At 41.0% G+C, this 17082-nt stretch overlaps 1 protein-coding gene across 2 annotated transcripts in view; it reads right to left on the bottom strand.

Annotated features, from left to right (window-relative positions):
• Positions 1-17082, bottom strand: part of MED6 (mediator complex subunit 6) — a 94556-nt gene that overhangs the window by 20329 nt on the left and 57145 nt on the right. The window lies entirely within an intron of this gene.

Raw genomic sequence — 17082 nt, forward strand, 5'->3', positions numbered from 1 at the left:
CAGATCTCCCACATTGCAGGCAGGTTCCTTACCGTCTGAGCCACCAGGGAATCCCAAGAATATTGTAATGGGTAGCCTATCCCTTCTCCAGGGGGTTTTTCCCACCCAGGGATCGAACCAGGGTCTCCTGCATTGCAGGTAGATTCTTTACCAGCTGAGCTACCGGGGAAGCCCTTAGGGGCCACTGACCATTCTATTTTTCACCCTACCTCAAGTGTGCGAATTGAACAGGACTAAGCAGGAGGAATTTGACAGCTATTAGATTTATGTGACTAAGCCCATTAAAAGTCTAAACCATTGAAGAAAATATTACCTACCTTTGAGACAAAATTTTCACAAGACAAGGCTTCCAGCACAAACATTAACAAGATTAAAAGAAAGGGAATACCCTGGGTCCCTGAGTAAAGACCTAGTGTCCAAATTCCGGGTAATCTGGGCTAGATAGCAAGATGCCTTAGAGGGAACAATTCTGGAATGGGGAAGCTATAGGAAGTCTTAGAAAGATTTTCAAGCTCCAGTGTGTCTCCATAAAAGCAAAATGTTGAGGATATTTGCAAGGAAGACACAGATGCCAAGAAGAGAACCCCAAAATCAGAAGAAGCCCCTTGTATGGGGATGAAGTGTTAGTGCCTATATCTCCTCCAGAATTTAGGTAGTGTGAAGGTTCCCCCAGAATTTAAGCACAGAACAGTGGTAAGGGGTGGGGGGGGGGAACAGGCGCGGGGGGGTGGGGGGGCAAGGGGCAGAATGACCATGAACTTACTGGTATTTTCGACGTTATAGACTGGGAATTAAAAACTTTTAACTCTAAGTGGCATAAAAATACATTGCTTTGTTTAATTCGTTTTTGAACTGGGATTTTATGCTTGAGATGGTATGTATACGTGTCCCAGTAAAAGTATGCACATACATAGAGCAGGGTTTAGTTTTCAAAGGAGGAAGGCCTGGTGGGGCCTGGTTGAGGAGGCATTCCAAAACAGGGGTTATCACATCCAATAAACAGAACTGTGAAACATCAAGCTTTCTGTTTTGTTCATGTTTTCTTGTACTTTTATTAGGAGAAAATAACAGAACACAGATCCTTAGGTAATAAAACATATGGTAAGCATAGTAAGCCAGACCTGGGAGCTCAGCCTTTATCTTGTAGGCAGTGGGAGAAGTGAAATTGTGATTCCATTTTATCAATATGAAGATTATCCAAGGAACATGAGTTAGAGGCATTTATAAGACCAAGAACAGGGAGTCGGTTTAGGAGACTATGGCAAACAAATGATGTCTGCACTCATACAAAGGCAGTATTAGCAGAGGGAAGAAAAAGGATGACAAGTATTTAGGTTATAAAATCAAAAGGTAATTAGTGACTAGTAGATGAGCCTGATGAAGGAGAGGCAGGAAATAAAAAATTATTCCCAGGATATAGCTTTATAAGACTAAGTGCTCCTGGAGAAGGAAATGGCAACCCATTTCAATATTCTTGTCTGGGAAATCCCATGGACAGAGGAGCCTGGCAGGCTGGACTCCTGGCAGCTGGAATCAAGATTGCTGGGAGAAATATTGGTAACCTCAGATATGCAGATGACACCATCCTAATAGCAGAAAGCAAAGAGGAGCTATCTTTCACCTTGATGAAGGTGAAAGAGGAGACTGAAAAAGCTGGCTTAAAAGTCAACTTTAAAAAACAAAGATCATGGCATCTGGCCCCATCACTTGATGGCAAATAGGTAGGGAAAAAATGGGGAAGGTGACAGATTTTATTTTCTTGAGCTCCAAAACCACTGTGGACAGTGACTATAGCCATGAAATTAAAAGATTCTTGCTCCTTGGAAGAAAAGTTATGATAAACCTAGACAGCATATTAAAAAACAGAGACATCACTTTGCTGACAAAGGTTCATATAAGTCAAAGCTATGGTTTTCCCAGTAGTCAGGTATGGATGTGAGAGTTGGATCATAAAGAAGACTGAGCACTGAAGAATTGATGCTTTTGAACTGTGGTGTTAGAGAAGACTCTTGAGAGTCTCTTGGACTGCAAAGAGATCAAACCAGTCAATACTAAAGGAAATCAAATCCTTAATATTCATCAGAAGGACTGATGCTGAAGCTGAAGCACCAATACTTTGGCTACCTGATGTGAAGAACTGAATCATTGGAAAGGACCCTGATGCTTGGAAAGACTGAAGGCAGGAGGAGAAGGGAACCGAGGATGAAATGGTTGGATGACATCACCAACTCTATGGACATGAGTTAGAGCTTGCTTCGGGAGTTAGTGACAGACAGGGAAGCTTGGCATGCTTTAGTCCATGGAGTTGCAAAGAGTCAGACACGACTGAGCAACTGAACTGAACTGAACTGAACTGACACAAATCTGGAGTATCTACTGATTCATGGACAAACCACTCAGAGAAACAATTTGCCTTCTCAGTATTCATTCATCTAATCATATTTATTTATCCATTCAGCTGTCTGTTGTGGGTGTGTATCAAATGGCCTTGTGAACCAATATTGTCATACAAATTGGAAAGTGATGTAATAGATGTTACTACTACAGGCTTACAGAAGACAAATCAACTGTAAAACTGCTGAGGAGCGATGGAATAATGGGGAAATCATTCTATGCTTAAGATTTAAGGTTGTATTTTTAGATGATAAAACATAGTTGTACACATGTCTATGCTCAAAGACGATATAAATAATTCATAACTAATTCTTGATGCAAATTTTATTATCCTTCTTACCAGAAAATTCTATCTACATAGAAGAGTTTGTCAGATATTAAAAGCTAGATTAGAAATCACAATGAGGGACTGACTTCCCTGGCAGTCCAGTGGTTAAGAATCTGCCTGCCAAGGCAGGGAACATGGATTCAATTCCTGGTCCAGGAACTAAGATCCCAAGGAGAGAAGTGACCACAATGAGAAGCCAGTGCACTGCATCTAAAGAGTAACCCTTGCTCTCTGCAACTAGAGAAATCCCTCATGCAGCAACAAAGACCCAGCACAAGCCATTCCAAAAAAAAATTTAGAAATCACAGTGGTATGTGTAGCATTTTGATATAGAATGAAAATAAATTTAATTTTGACACATAGTTAAAATTGAAATAAATCAAATTTGAAATTAAAAACAAGTTCAAAGTGGTATATAAAAATCACAGTTGTGTGTATAAATTCGGTAAAAATATTTTTCCCCATACAGACATAATGATCATAAGTACAAAGAGTTTTACTAAGGTAGACTCTTTGAATTATTTGGTTATGTTAATATTGCTTATTATTAATGCAAAGCATTAAAAATACCTGACTGGACTCTAAGAACCTCCAAAATACAACTTTTGATCCTGGCTCAAAAGTTCCTGATGGAATTACAGTTAAAAATATCATTATCACATGGCACATGGCAGTTCAATATCATTTGTTCAACCATACTCCATGAGATACAACTGGAATAAATGCCAAGGGAAAAAGGAACTACAGTTGATAACGACTGTTACCTTGGTCATTTGTTTCACCCAAATTAATATAATCCTATGCATAAAAGGTGGCTAAGTTAAAACATAAAAGTTAGAACACAATTGAGTTGGAGAAAATGTCAGCAAAAATAAAAAAATAGTCAATATTTACATATTAAGTACTTACAAGATGCCAAGCACAATGCTAAGCCCTTTAAAAAGATGACTGCATTTAATCTTCCCAACAACCTCATATGGTTTAAGGGTTTCCCTCATAGCTCAGTCGATAAAGAATTTGCCTGCAATGGAGGAGACCCGGGTTCATTTCCTGGGTCAGGAAGATCCTCTGGAGAAGGAAATGGCAACCCACTCCAGTATTCTCACCTGGAGAATCCCATGGACAAAGAATCCCAGCTCACAGAACCAGAAAGTAGAATGGTGGTTGTCAGGAGCTAAGGAAAATGGGGGAGAAATTGGTCAAGGGTATAAACTTTCAATTATAAGATGAATAAGTTTGGGGACTCCCACAGTGATTATAGTTAACTAATACTATACTGTATACTTGCAATTTGTTATGAGAGTAGATCTTGTCTTCTCACCATGCAAGGCGATGGATGTGTTACCTAACTGGACTGTGGTAATCATTTCACAAGTGTATGTATCATCACATTGTACAACCTAAATATATACCATTTTTATTTGCCAATCATACTTCAGTAAAGCTGGAAGGAAAAAGTCATCACCTTGTGTATGAGGAAACAGAAGCTGAGGGAAGTTTAACAAGTCATTTGAGGTTACAGTGATCAATGGTGGAACCTAGGTCTCCAGTCTCCTGTTAATCACTCAGTCATGTCCAACTCTTTGTGACCCCCATGGACTATAGCCCAACAGGTTCCTCTGTCTGTCCTCTTGCTTGGGATTCTCCAAGCAAGAATACTGGAGTGGGCTGCCATGCCCTTCTCCAGGGGATCTTCCCCACCCAGGGATTGAACCTGAGTCTCCCTGCATTGCAGGCCGATTCTTCACAGTCTGAGCCACCAAGGAAGCCTCCCTACTCTTTCCCATTTTGCTATTCTGCTTTTAACATATTGAACACAACAACCAAAATTAGAACTACTATGAAAAGATGATTGCGATTTTTTCCTAGAAGAGAAAAAAACAACAGGCACTTTGACTGGGAGAAGAGCTGGCACAAAGCCACAGAAGTGGACAGGATTTTGTTCAAAAGAGAGCAAGCATGTTGTGCATTGAGTGAACAATATGATAATGCTGGATGATGATGAAAGATAAGATCCTTGGGCCCCATTTGTTTCAGGCCTTATTTGCTTAAGAGTTTTGACTTGATCCTAAAGGCATTGGCTAGTCAATGGAGGTTGTTATTTGATCATGGGAACTCATGAGTCACTGTGGAGGCTGAATTAGATGGAACCTGAGTGATAGTTCCTAACAGTCCAGACAAAAGCTGATGATGGACAGAACTAAGGCAGGAACTAACAAAGTAATGGAGATACAGACCTTGGAGGGGTCAAAGAAATTTGCTCTCCTCTTCCCCAAGCCCATAGATACAAGTACTTCAACTGGCTGTTCAATGTGTGCAAAAATGGGAATGGTCAGCAAAAAAGTGCTGAGTTTTTCCACACAACAATATTTCCTGCTGTGGGCTCTTCTTTATCAATCCAGATGGGAAATTATTACTTGTAGACTTCAGAGGAAAAGGTAATTACAAAATTCATTAGGCTTCCTGACTGAAGAAGTGCAGTGTCTTCCAAGAAAATAATTAAACCACCATGGGCCAAGAGCCTCATCTGTATAATTTAAAGCTATGCAGTGGGTCATTGTTTATGTCTCAAATCTAGTCTACATGTAGCTAATTCATAATCATGCTTCACCCGGCCAAAAAAATTACATTATTCTGTAGGCCAAGCAAAAATATTTTAAAAAGAGATTTCAATATCCTATCCAGTGTAGTTTAATGTGCATCTAGAGTATCCATTCTCCTTTTCTCAGAATATTTGAATCTTGCTAGAGTGAAAAGAAAAAAATAGAATATATGGTATGTATAAGACAAAGCTCTTGTTTCAAGAGCCCAGAGTCCTTAATAGAACAAAGTTAGGATGGAACATTCTTGTATCTATTTAAAGGTCAGGAGACTGGGAAAACAGGCAGATGTGTGCCAAGCTGCCAGGTGTTGAGGTGTTCAATTAGGATTACAAGCCAAGATGAAAGTAACAATCAAACTTCTTTATTCATTTCTTGCAACAATGCAAGTGAGAGGTGAAAGAGAAAGGCATTGGCTCACTAGCATTTCACGTCCCCCCATGGAATGGCCCCAGGCAGGGATCAGTGGAAGCACAGATGGGAGATAAATCTCACTGTCAAGGAGCCCTGCACAAAAAGCTCCTGCTTTTTAATGGACCTGTGTGGCTATAGGAAAAAAGGAAAGAGCTGGATGTGAAAAGTACTGAGTCAAAGTGAGAAAAACAGGCTCAACCAAGGGTCCTGGTCTTGGTAGAGGGCCTTGGAAAACATCTCAGCCAAGGTAGTTTAGTGGTTTATATGTTAAGTCATGTCCAAATCTGTGTGACCCTATAGGCTATATATAGTTGGCCAGGTTCCTCTGTCCATGGGATTCTCCAGGCAAAAATACTGGCATGGGCTGCCATGTCCTTCTCCAGGGAATATGGAGAACCCAGGGTATCCCTGGGTTTCCTTCCCAACCCAGGGATCGAACCCAGATCTCCTGCATTGCAGGCAGATTCTTTACCAACTGAGCTACAAAGGAAAGCTACTATCTCAGCCAAAGCCCCGAATAAAGAGCGTTGGTCTGAATGGAGGTACCGGGCTGGGGATGCAGATATGAGCATGGCAGCCCAACGAGGCCTGAGTTCATTGACTGCAACTCCCTCCAGAAAACTACAAAGCACTGACTGTGCATCAAGTACGATGTGGAGAGGGCAGCTTCTCCTGTGAGGCCTGCCAGGCCTGACCATACACAGGATTCTGTCTTAGAGCCGCACTACTCAATGTGAATCCAGGAGAAACCAGACATGATAATAAGTTGAAATAGCTTTATGTGTCCAGCGTGCCAATCTGCCAAAAGCCATACATTGTGAATAGAGAGCATAAAGAACATTTTTTGGTCTAATGTTATGCAGCTACTAAAGGTTGCCATCTTGATTTTGTGCTTTTTATCTGAGAAGCCCAAGTACAGAGTTTAGGCCCAGGGTTTGGGTAGTGAAAGGAGAAACTGGGATTTTCCCTTCTGTTTCCCAACTTTGCTGATGTCTCACCTTTCTGTACATTAGACTTTGAGAAGAGAAGGGAGGAGAGAAGGAGTGGTGCTCTGAAAATATTTGACCTTCTTAGTCCGGTGAGCACTCACTGGGTCAGCCTTCACCACCTGGGAAGTAGACATCAGCACATACAGCATAATTTCAGAGCAGTGGCAGAATGTTCTTCATCTGGCCTGATGCAACTTGTTTCACTAACATCTCTTCAATTTGTTCCCTAATTTCCATTCTCATTGCTTCTCGCTTAAGTTATTATAATAGACTTTGGATTACAGTCTCTGCATCTGGTTTATTTCCCCCCCTGGACCATTTGATAAGCCCTAAAAGACATAGAACCAGAGCTTCTCTGGAAGTTAATAATGTAGAGTTGGTAACTGAAGCTTATGGGAATGAGTAAGCTTTCCTAGACAGTGATGTAGCATTAAAAAACAACAATAACCAAACTCTTCCACTAATGAACTAGGGAGAGAGGACACATCCATTTTTTCCACTTACTCAATAGATAATTATTATGAATATTTATTTATACCATTACCACACTAAAGATTAAGAAATCCTATCCAGGAAATAAGGAGGACAATAAGGTGGAGTTTTCAGCAAGGCTTTGTATGACATTTGAGCTGACATGAAAGATGAAAAGGGTTTTTTTCCAGATAGGGTAGGAAGGGGAGGAAAGAGAGGAGTAGGAAGGAGGAAGGAAAAGAAACAGAAATATTTAGACATAAAGCATCCTGGAATATTCAAAGTCTTGCAAACATCTCTCTATGTCTGGATAAGGTAGATTTTGAGTGAGATGAGTGAGCATAAGATACAATAGGAGGCAAATCGAAGCCCCATAACTGGAGGGCTTATAGCCCATGATAAGTAGTTTGGGTTTTATTCAGTAGGCATTTGAGGAACCATTGGAGATTTTTTTACCTAGAGGAATAGTAAGGTCAGATTTTTATTTTAGAAAGCCCGTCTGGCAACTGTATGAAAGATGAGTTGAAGGATATAAGTGACTGAAGAGATTACTGCCAGTAAGTGGAATTGAAAAAGAATATGAACTTGAGTAGGGAAAATAGCAATGGAATGAGGAGGAAGGAATGGATGTGATGGACATCAAGAAAGTAGAATTTAAAGAACTTAGTGATTGAATGGATGTGAAAGTGAGAAAAGTCCAGGGTGACTCCCCAGTTATTTGGCTTGGGTGAATGTATACATATCATTTGCTGAGAAAGGGAATAAAAGAGGAAAAGGGGACTTATTAACATATTAAGCTTGAGATTACTATAGAATATATAAAAGAGTGTGGTCCAGATGGCAATTGGAATATGAGCTAGAGGTCAGAGGAAAGCTGTACCTGGGTATTGTTTAAAGAAAAGAGATCTCATATTTCCTCTCTGTAGCCGGGCCTGTGACTTTGTTCATGACCTCATCATCTCTCATAGCCTCCTCATTGATCTTCATTCTCTACCTTTTTCAGTTCATTCTTTACATTCCCATCAGAATTATATTTCTAAAATAACAATTATATACTCTGCCATTTAAAACTTCTCATGGCTCCCCCCTACAAGTCTGCAACAGAAAAATCCATACTTCTTGCTTTGGCTTTTAGAGAATAGAGCAGCCTCACTAAAGACATTTATTTTTACATCATCCATGGTAAGGCTCTAACACTTTACAGTTATTCACAGGATATCTTGGAAGAATGGTTCCCAAACATGTATGTTGATTACCCTCTGAAATGACAAAGTCAGATGGCCAAGATATTCTTCATGGTTGTCTTAAGATCTTAGACACATTAAGAAAATAATTGCTCTTCTTTACCAACTATGGCTTTGAATCCAAACCCTAATGCATTATCCTGGAGAACTTAAATTGCCACCCAGAATGGGCAATTCTCAAAACTCCAGGTGAAACACAAGTGGAAGTGTTTCCTTGGTCCCTTGCCCCATGACCTATTCTCTAATCATTACCCTCAGATACTTGTCATCTTAGTGATAACAAAAAGGAACTAAATAAATGACCCAAAGGAACAGAAATTTCTCCCTGCCCTCTAAATCTCTTAGAGATTTCACACTGGCAGCTGCTACAGCAAATTCTACTTAAAAGCATCTTTTGTTAGCTAACACAGTGAGGCCCCACAAAATATTCTTTGTAAAATCTTTATCCCTTCCCTTCCATAAAAACATGAAAAATGAACTTGCAGAGGGGTGCTGGTGCTCTTTACATTTTAACATCCCACAATCACCTGGAGCTAAAATAGTATTCCTTTTAAGATGGGGCATTCGTCTTTCAGTCCATCACCGACCCAGTTCCTTCATGAGAGTTAGGCCAGTGCTTCTCAGTCATTAATATACCTGCAAATCATCTGGGGAATCTAATTAAAATTCAGTTTCTGACTTGACAGGTGTGGGGCATGGTCCAAGATTTGCTCCAGCTAATTCTGCTGCCACAGTCCAGAAACCACACTTTGGGTAACAAGGAATTAAGCAGGTATAGTAGTTAAGTGTCTTCTCTGGTAGCTCAGCTGGTAAAGAATCCACCTGCAATGCAGCAGAGCCCATTTCAATTCCTGGGTTGGGAAGATCCCCCAGAGAAGGGGTAGGTTACTCACTCCAGTATTCTTGGGCTTCATTAGTGGCTCAGACAGTGAAGAATCTGCCTGCAATGTGGGAGACCTGGGTTCTATCCATAGGAAGATCTCTTGGAGGAGGGCATGGCAACCCACTCCAGTATACTTTCCTGGAGAATCCCCATGGACAGAGGAGCCTGGCAGGCTACAGTCCATGGGGTCACAAAGAGTCAGACATGACTGAACAACTAAGCACAGCACAGCAGCACATAGTAGTTAAGTGCTTCTCTGTGGAGTCAGCAGTCTGATTTTGGATTCTAGTTCAGCCACTTACTATTATAGTTGAACCTCTTGGGAAAAGTTTCTACATTAGCTGTGCCTCAGCTTCCTCATTCACAAAATGGGTGCTAATAATAGTTCTTAAAGAATTCCAGAAAAGATTGAGTCATTGTGTGTGACATTGTCAAAAGGATGCCTGCCACACAATAAGAAACCAATGAGTGTTAACTATTATTATTCATTACTGAAGTTATAGTAGGTCACTCGCTTGCTTAAAATGATGGACTGATTTTCCATTGTCTTCCAAACTCCTTGGCATGGACTATAATCCCCTTTATGACTTGACTTCTATTTTCCTTTCCAACTTCTCTGACTTGTCCCTAGCAATGCACTCTCATCTTGATCCCTCTTGGCATGGAGTTCTCTCTACCTAGAATACCCTTCCTTTTCTCTATGCTGCCAACTCCTAGAAGTCCTTGAAAACTTAGTTGAGACAAGTCAAGTTAGTTGAGTTGGAATTCTTCCCAGAGCGTCCCCCATACCACTGTGAGTTAGGTAGCTCTCTTAAACATTCCCATAGCATCCACAGCACATCTCTCTCCATAACGCTTATCACATTACATTGTATTAGTCCAATTGTCCATGTCTTCTTTGGGGAAACTGTTGTGGGCATGAGCTTTCAATTTGTCCAGTGAGGAAATGATAAGTTAATAAATGACCAAGTATATTTCTTGATGCTACTATAGATCTCTATTGGCCCAAATCCTTTGATTAGATCTCTTCTTTTATGATTTGTGGATCTCTGAACTTTAGGGATCCAGACAAGCTATAATCCATTCCTTCATCCCAGGATGCACCCATATTCATGATCCTGCCAAGTAACTGTTATCATAGCAGCCCTGTGGGCAAACAATGCACATAACATGGCACAAGTATTTGCATTTCCAGATTCAAGAAGATGGCTCATGTATGTGAAAGATGGTGGTATGGATGTGGAGCTCAATCATCAGGTAAATGACTACCCAGCACAGTAATTTTAAGGGATTCACGGGTGACTCGGTGGTAAAGAATCTGCCTGCCAAAGCAGCAGATGCAGGTTTGGTCGCTAAGCCAGGAAGATCCTCTGGAGGAGGAAATGGCAACCCATTCCAGTATTTTTGCCGGGGAAAACTCCATGGGCAGAGGAGCCTGGTGGACTACAGTCCAAGCAGTCACAAAGAGTTGAACATGACTGAGCACACAGTAATTTTAAACCTAGGTTTAGCAACTTCGATTCAAATTCATGCTAAGTGCTTTCCATAAGCCATATTCATTTAACCTTCTAAATTCATTTTCATGACTTGTGAAATTGTCTATGATCTACCTCCGGTTCACCTCTCCAACCAAGTTTCACTACACTTTCTGTGCTCCCACCACGTTGGCCTGTTTTGGTTCCCGAAATAGCCAGCTGACCTCTGCAGGATCTTCCCACCAGCTAGTTCCTTGGCCTGAGATACAGCTCCATCCCACACACCACTCCCACACCCTCAGAGACTGTAGACCATCTCTGCCCCCTTTTCACTTCCAGAATGCAAGCTGCTTGAGGCCAGTTCTTTGGTTCCACCACCACCTCTCCCCCCAGCTGCTCTATTTCTAACACCAAGAATGATGCCTGGCCCATAGGAAGAGCTCAGTAGTTATTTGCCGAATGCTGGCGTGCTGTGGTTCATGGTGTCGCAAAGGCTTGGACACGACTGAGTGACTGAACTGAACTGAACTGAGTGAAGTAAGGCCTCTTATCAGGTCTCTGTTTGACTGTATCTTTCATGCTTGCTGCATGTTAAGGGCAGCCTCCCTCTGCCTTTAATTCCTATGAACTCTCACTGGATTTGTTTTATTTTATGGCATCTATTATGGCTTCTGAATATTTCTGTTTGTTTGTTCTTGTCTGTCCCCAGCCCCTGCCCCAAGCTGTGTTCTCTCCAACAGATTCTAAGTTCCATGTGGGAAGAAATGATATTAGTTTTGCTCAATGTCTGACACCTAGTAATTAGTTGATAAATTTCTTATTTTTAATATAAATTTATTTATTTTAATTGGAGGCTAATTACATTACAATATTGTAGTGGTTTTGCCATACATTGACATGAATCTGCTACGGGTATACATGTGTTCCCCATCCTGAACCCTCCTCCCAGCTCCCTCCCCATCCCATCCCTCTGGGTCATCCTAGTGCACCAGCCCCAAGCACCCTATCTCATGCATCAAACATGGACTGGCGATTCATTTCACATATGATAATATATATGTTTCAATGCCATCCTCCCAAAACATCCTACCCTCACCCTCTCCCACAGAGTCCAAAAGACTGTTCAATACATCAGTGTCTCTCTTGCTATCTCACATATAGGGTATTCATTACCATCTTTCTAAATTCCATATATATGCGTTAGTATACTATATTGGTGCTTTTCTTTCTGGCTACTTCACTCTGTATAATAGGCTCCAGTTTCATCCACCTCATTAGAAATGATTCAAATGTATTCTTTTTAATGGCTGAGTAATATTCCATGGTGTATATGTACCACAGCTTTCTTATCCATTTGTCTGCTGATGGGCATCTAGGTCGCTTCCATGTCCTGGCTATTATAAACAGTGCTGCGATGAACATTGGGGTGCACGTGTCTCTTTCAGTTCTGGTTTTGTCAGTGTGTATGCCCAGGAGTGGGATTGCTGGGTCATATGGCAGTTCTATTTCCAATTTTTTAGGGAATCTCCACACTGTTCTCCATAGTGGCTGTACGAGTTTTCATTCCCACCAACATTGTAAGAGGGTTCCCTTTCCTCCACACCCTCTCCAGCATTTATTGCTTGTAGACTTTTGGATAGCAGCCATTCTGTGAAATGGTACCTCACTGTGGTACCATTCCCAAAAATACAGTATTTAAAAAAGAAAAAATAAATAAAAACAAAAAACAAGCAAACAAACAAAAAAAACAAAGTCACAGAAATTATTTAATATATATATACAAAGTTTGCTTTAAAAATAGGGTCTTTTTTTTGCAAGGTAATAGTAGGTTATAAAAATGAAAATTAAAGGAGTAATGGGGACTTAAAAATAAAAAAATTAAATTAAAAAAAATTTTTTAATTTTTTTAAATTTTAAAAATGATAATAGTAAAAATATATCTAAGACTTTCTCTGGAGCTGTTGTGGACAGTGTGGGGTCAGTTCATCTTCAGATTGTTCCTTGGTCTGGCTTGTACTTCTCAAGGTCTATAGGCCCCTTCCTATATAGTTGGTGCTAACTACAGGGTTTTAATCTATTGCACCTGTCACTTTCAAAGTGGTTCCCTCTGTTTATTTTAGCTTCTGTTTGCTGGTCTCTTCAGTGTCTAATTTCCGCCCTGCCACAAGGGGCATGGTGGTGGTCATTTTTTTTTTTTTTTTTTTAGGCTCGCTTATTCAGGCATGCTTTGGGGAGGGAGGAACACTGCGAAAAAATATCACTGGCGTGTGCTCACAGTGATTCAGCCACACTGGGTTTGTCCCTGCTCGTGGCATGTGTGTTTTTCCCAGTCTACACTGCTCAGACTCCAGGTTGCTCTGCCGGGAACTGTCTGATGCGGGCCCTGGTTTACATGCACTTCCCAGGTCTAAGCCATTCAGGTCCAGGTTTTCAGGTACTCCACAAAGGTGCAGACTTGGTTGGGCCTGCGTTTTGCGCCTGTCCCAGGTCCGAGCAGCTCAGGCGACCAGGTGCTTGGCACGTGTAGTTGCCCCCAGTTGAACGATGCAGCTTGTCCCAACCACTTGGTTTTCTGGGTGTACAACGGGCACGCCTTCTCAGGTGTGCTGTGTGTCTATTCTGGGGAGCTGGTCTCCTGCTGCGACCCTCCCGGCACATGTCGATCATCTAGAATCCCAGGAAGTCTTGGTTAGCAAAGAAGTCTGCTTGCAGTTTGGTATAGGATGTCTCTCTGGGGCCTCGATTGCCCCCTTCTGGCTCTGGCTGCCCTCGCCTGCCTGTCTCCAGCGGGGGATGGGCCAGTCCGCAGCCGGCTAGCTCTGCTCAGTCCTTTGTTCTGTGAGCGTGCCTGGCGGAGTCTTCGGTTAGGACTTTTTCCCAAATAGCTTTCCCACAGTCTGGGTTGCTATCTCAAGCTAGTTCCCTCAGACTGCCCTCAGGGCATTCAGACCTGGTCCTTACCCTAAGCAATGCAGCCTGCTCCTCCTTGTCTCTCCCCCTCTTGCTAGTGGGGGATACGAGCGTCTGGGCTGCTGCTCTGCTGGGAGCTGCTGTTAGGCATGTAATCTGTAGGTTTTAATTATTTATTTATTTTTCCTCCTGGTTATTTTGCCCTCTGAGATTCCAAGGCTCGCCAAAGATAATGTTTCCTGGTGTTTGGAAACTTCTCTCTTAATTTTCATTTTTATAACCTACTATTACCTTGCAAGAAAAAGATCCTATTTTTAAAGCAAACTTCATATATATATATATATAATAATTTTTGTGACTTGGTTTTTTTTTTAATATTGTATTTTTGAGAATCCACCTCTACTCTAGATTTTTAATCTTGCTTTTTGGTATTTGTTATCAACTTTGTACCTTTAAGAACCCAATCTTCAGTACCCATTTTTACTTGGGAGCAGAATCACTGGCCTGACTGCTCTCTCCCCCTTTTGACTCTCCTTTTTCTCCACCACGTCACCTCTATCTCCCCCCGGCCCCTTTTCTTCTCTACCCAACTTGGTGAATCTCTTTGTGTGTTCCAGGCTGTGGAGAACACTTAGGGAACTGATTACTGGCTAGATCTGCCTCTCTCCTTTTGATTCCCCATTTTATCCTCCTGGCCACCTCTATCTCCTTCCTCCCTCTTTTCTCTGTGTAACTCTGTGAACATCTCTGAGGGATCCAGACTGTGGAGAGCACATAGGGAAGTGATTAGCTGGCTAGCTGGCCTCTCCCCTTTTGATACCCCCTCTGCTCCTCCTGGTCACCTCTATCTCCCTCCTCCCTCTTCTCTCCTCCATGTAATTCTGTGTACCTCTCTGGGTGTCCCTCACTGTGGAGAAACTTTTCATCATTAACCTAGATGTTTTATCATCTGTGCTGTATTGATGGAGAAGTCTTGAGGCTACTGTAAGAATAAGACTGAAAACCAGAAGCAGGAGGCTTAAGTCCAAATCCTGAGAACACCAGAGAACTCCTGAATCCAGAGAACATTAAACAATAGGAGCTCATCAAATGCCTCCATACCTACACTGAAATCTAGCACCACCCAAGGGTCAGCAAGCTCCAGAGCAAGACATACCATACAAATTCTCCAGCAACATAGGCACATAACCCTGAGCCTCAATATACAGGCTGACCAAAGTCACACCAAACCCACTGACATCTCAAAACTTATTACTGGACACTTCATTGCACTCCAGGGAGAAGAAATCCAGCTCCACCCACCAGAACACCTACACAAGCTTCCCTAACCAGGAAACCTTGACAAGCCACCCGTCCAACCCCACCCACAACGAGGAACCTCCACAATAAAGCAGAACCACAAACTGCCAGAATATGGAAAGGCCACCCCAAACATAGCAAAACAAGATGAAAAGGCAGAGAAATACCCAGCAGGTAAAGGAACAGGATAAATGCCCACCAAACCAAACAAAAGAGGAAGAGATAGGGAATCTACCTGATAAAGAATTCTGAATAATGATAGTGAAAATGATCCAAAATCTTGAAAGCAAATTGAAGTTACAGATAAATAGCCTGGAAACAAGTATCGAGAAGATGCAAGAAAGGTTTAACAAGGACCTAGAAGAAATAAAAGAGTCAATATATAATGAATAATGCAATAAATGAGATCAAAAACACTCTGGAGGGAAGCAACAGTAGAATAATGGAGGCAGAAGATAGGATAAGTGAGGTACAAGATAGAATGGTAGAAATAAATGAAACACAGAGGAAAAAAGAATTAAAAGAAATGAGGACAACCGCAGAGACCTCTGGGACAATGTTAAATGCCCCAACATTCGAATCATAGGAATCCCAGAAGAAGAGAACAAGATGAAAGACCATGAGAAAATGCTTGAGGAGATAATAGTTTAAAACTTCCCTAAAATGGGGAAGGAAGTAATCACCCAAGTCCAAGAAACCCAGAGAGTCCGAAACAGGATAAACCCAAGGCGAAACACCCCAAGACACATATTAATCAAATTAACAAAGATGAAACACAAAGAACAAATATTAAAAGCAGCAAGGGAAAAACAACAAATAACACACAAGGGGATTCCCATAAGAATAACAGCTGATCTTTTAAGAGAAACTCTTCAGGCCAGAAGGGAATGGCAGGACATACTTAAAGTGATGAAAGAAAATAACCTACAGCCCAGGCTACTGTACTCAGCAAGGATCTCATTCAAATATGAAGGAGAAATCAAAATTTTTACAGACAAGAAAAACCTGAGAGAATTCAGTACCACCAAACCAGCTCTCCAACAAATGTTAAAAGATCTTCTCTAGACAGGAAACACAGAAGGGGTGTATAAACGTGAACCCAAAACAACAAAGTAAATGGCAACGGGATCATACTTATCAATAATTACCTTAAATGTAAATGGGTTGAATGCCCCAACCAAAAGACAAAGACTGGCTGAATGGATACAAAAACAAGACCCCTATATATGTTGTCTACAAGAGACCCACCTCAAAACAAGGGACACATACAGACTGAAAGTGAAGGGCTGGAAAAAGATATTCCATGCGAAAAGAGACCAAAAGAAATCAGGAGTAGCAATACTCATATCAGATAAAATAGACTTTAAAACAAAGGCTGTGAAAAGAGACAAAGAGGGATACTACATAATGATCAAAGGATCAATCCAAGAAGAAGATATAACAATTATAAGTATATATGTACCAACATAGGAGCACCACAATATGTAAGACAAATGCTAACAAGTATGAAAGGGGAAATTAACAGTAACACAATAATAGTGAGAGACTTTAATACTCCACTAACACCTATGGATAGATCAACTAAACAGAAAATTGACAAGGAAACACAAACTTTAAATGATACAATAGACCAGTTAGACCTAATTGATATCTATAGGACATTTCACCCCCAAACAATGAATTTTACTTTTTTCTCAAGCACACACGGAAACTTCTCCAGGATAGATCACATCCTGGGCCATAAATCTAGCCTTGGTAAATTTTTTAAAAAATGAAATCATTCCAAGCGTCTTTTCTGACCACAATGCAGTAAGATTAGATGTTAATCACAGGAGGAAAACTGTTAAAAATTCCAACATATGGAGGCTAAACAACATGCTGCTGAATAACCAGCAAATCACAGAAGAAATAAAAAAAATCAAAATATGCATAGAAATGAATGAAAATGAAAACACAACAACCCAAAACCTATGGGACACTGTAAAAGCAGTGCTAAGGGGAAGGTTCATAGCAATATAGGCTCACCTCAAGAAACAAGAAAGAAGGCAAATAAATAACCTAACTCTACATCTAAA

The sequence above is a fragment of the Odocoileus virginianus genome, chromosome 6 (genome assembly GCF_023699985.2).
Source record: "Odocoileus virginianus isolate 20LAN1187 ecotype Illinois chromosome 6, Ovbor_1.2, whole genome shotgun sequence".
NCBI lineage: Eukaryota > Metazoa > Chordata > Mammalia > Artiodactyla > Cervidae > Odocoileus > Odocoileus virginianus.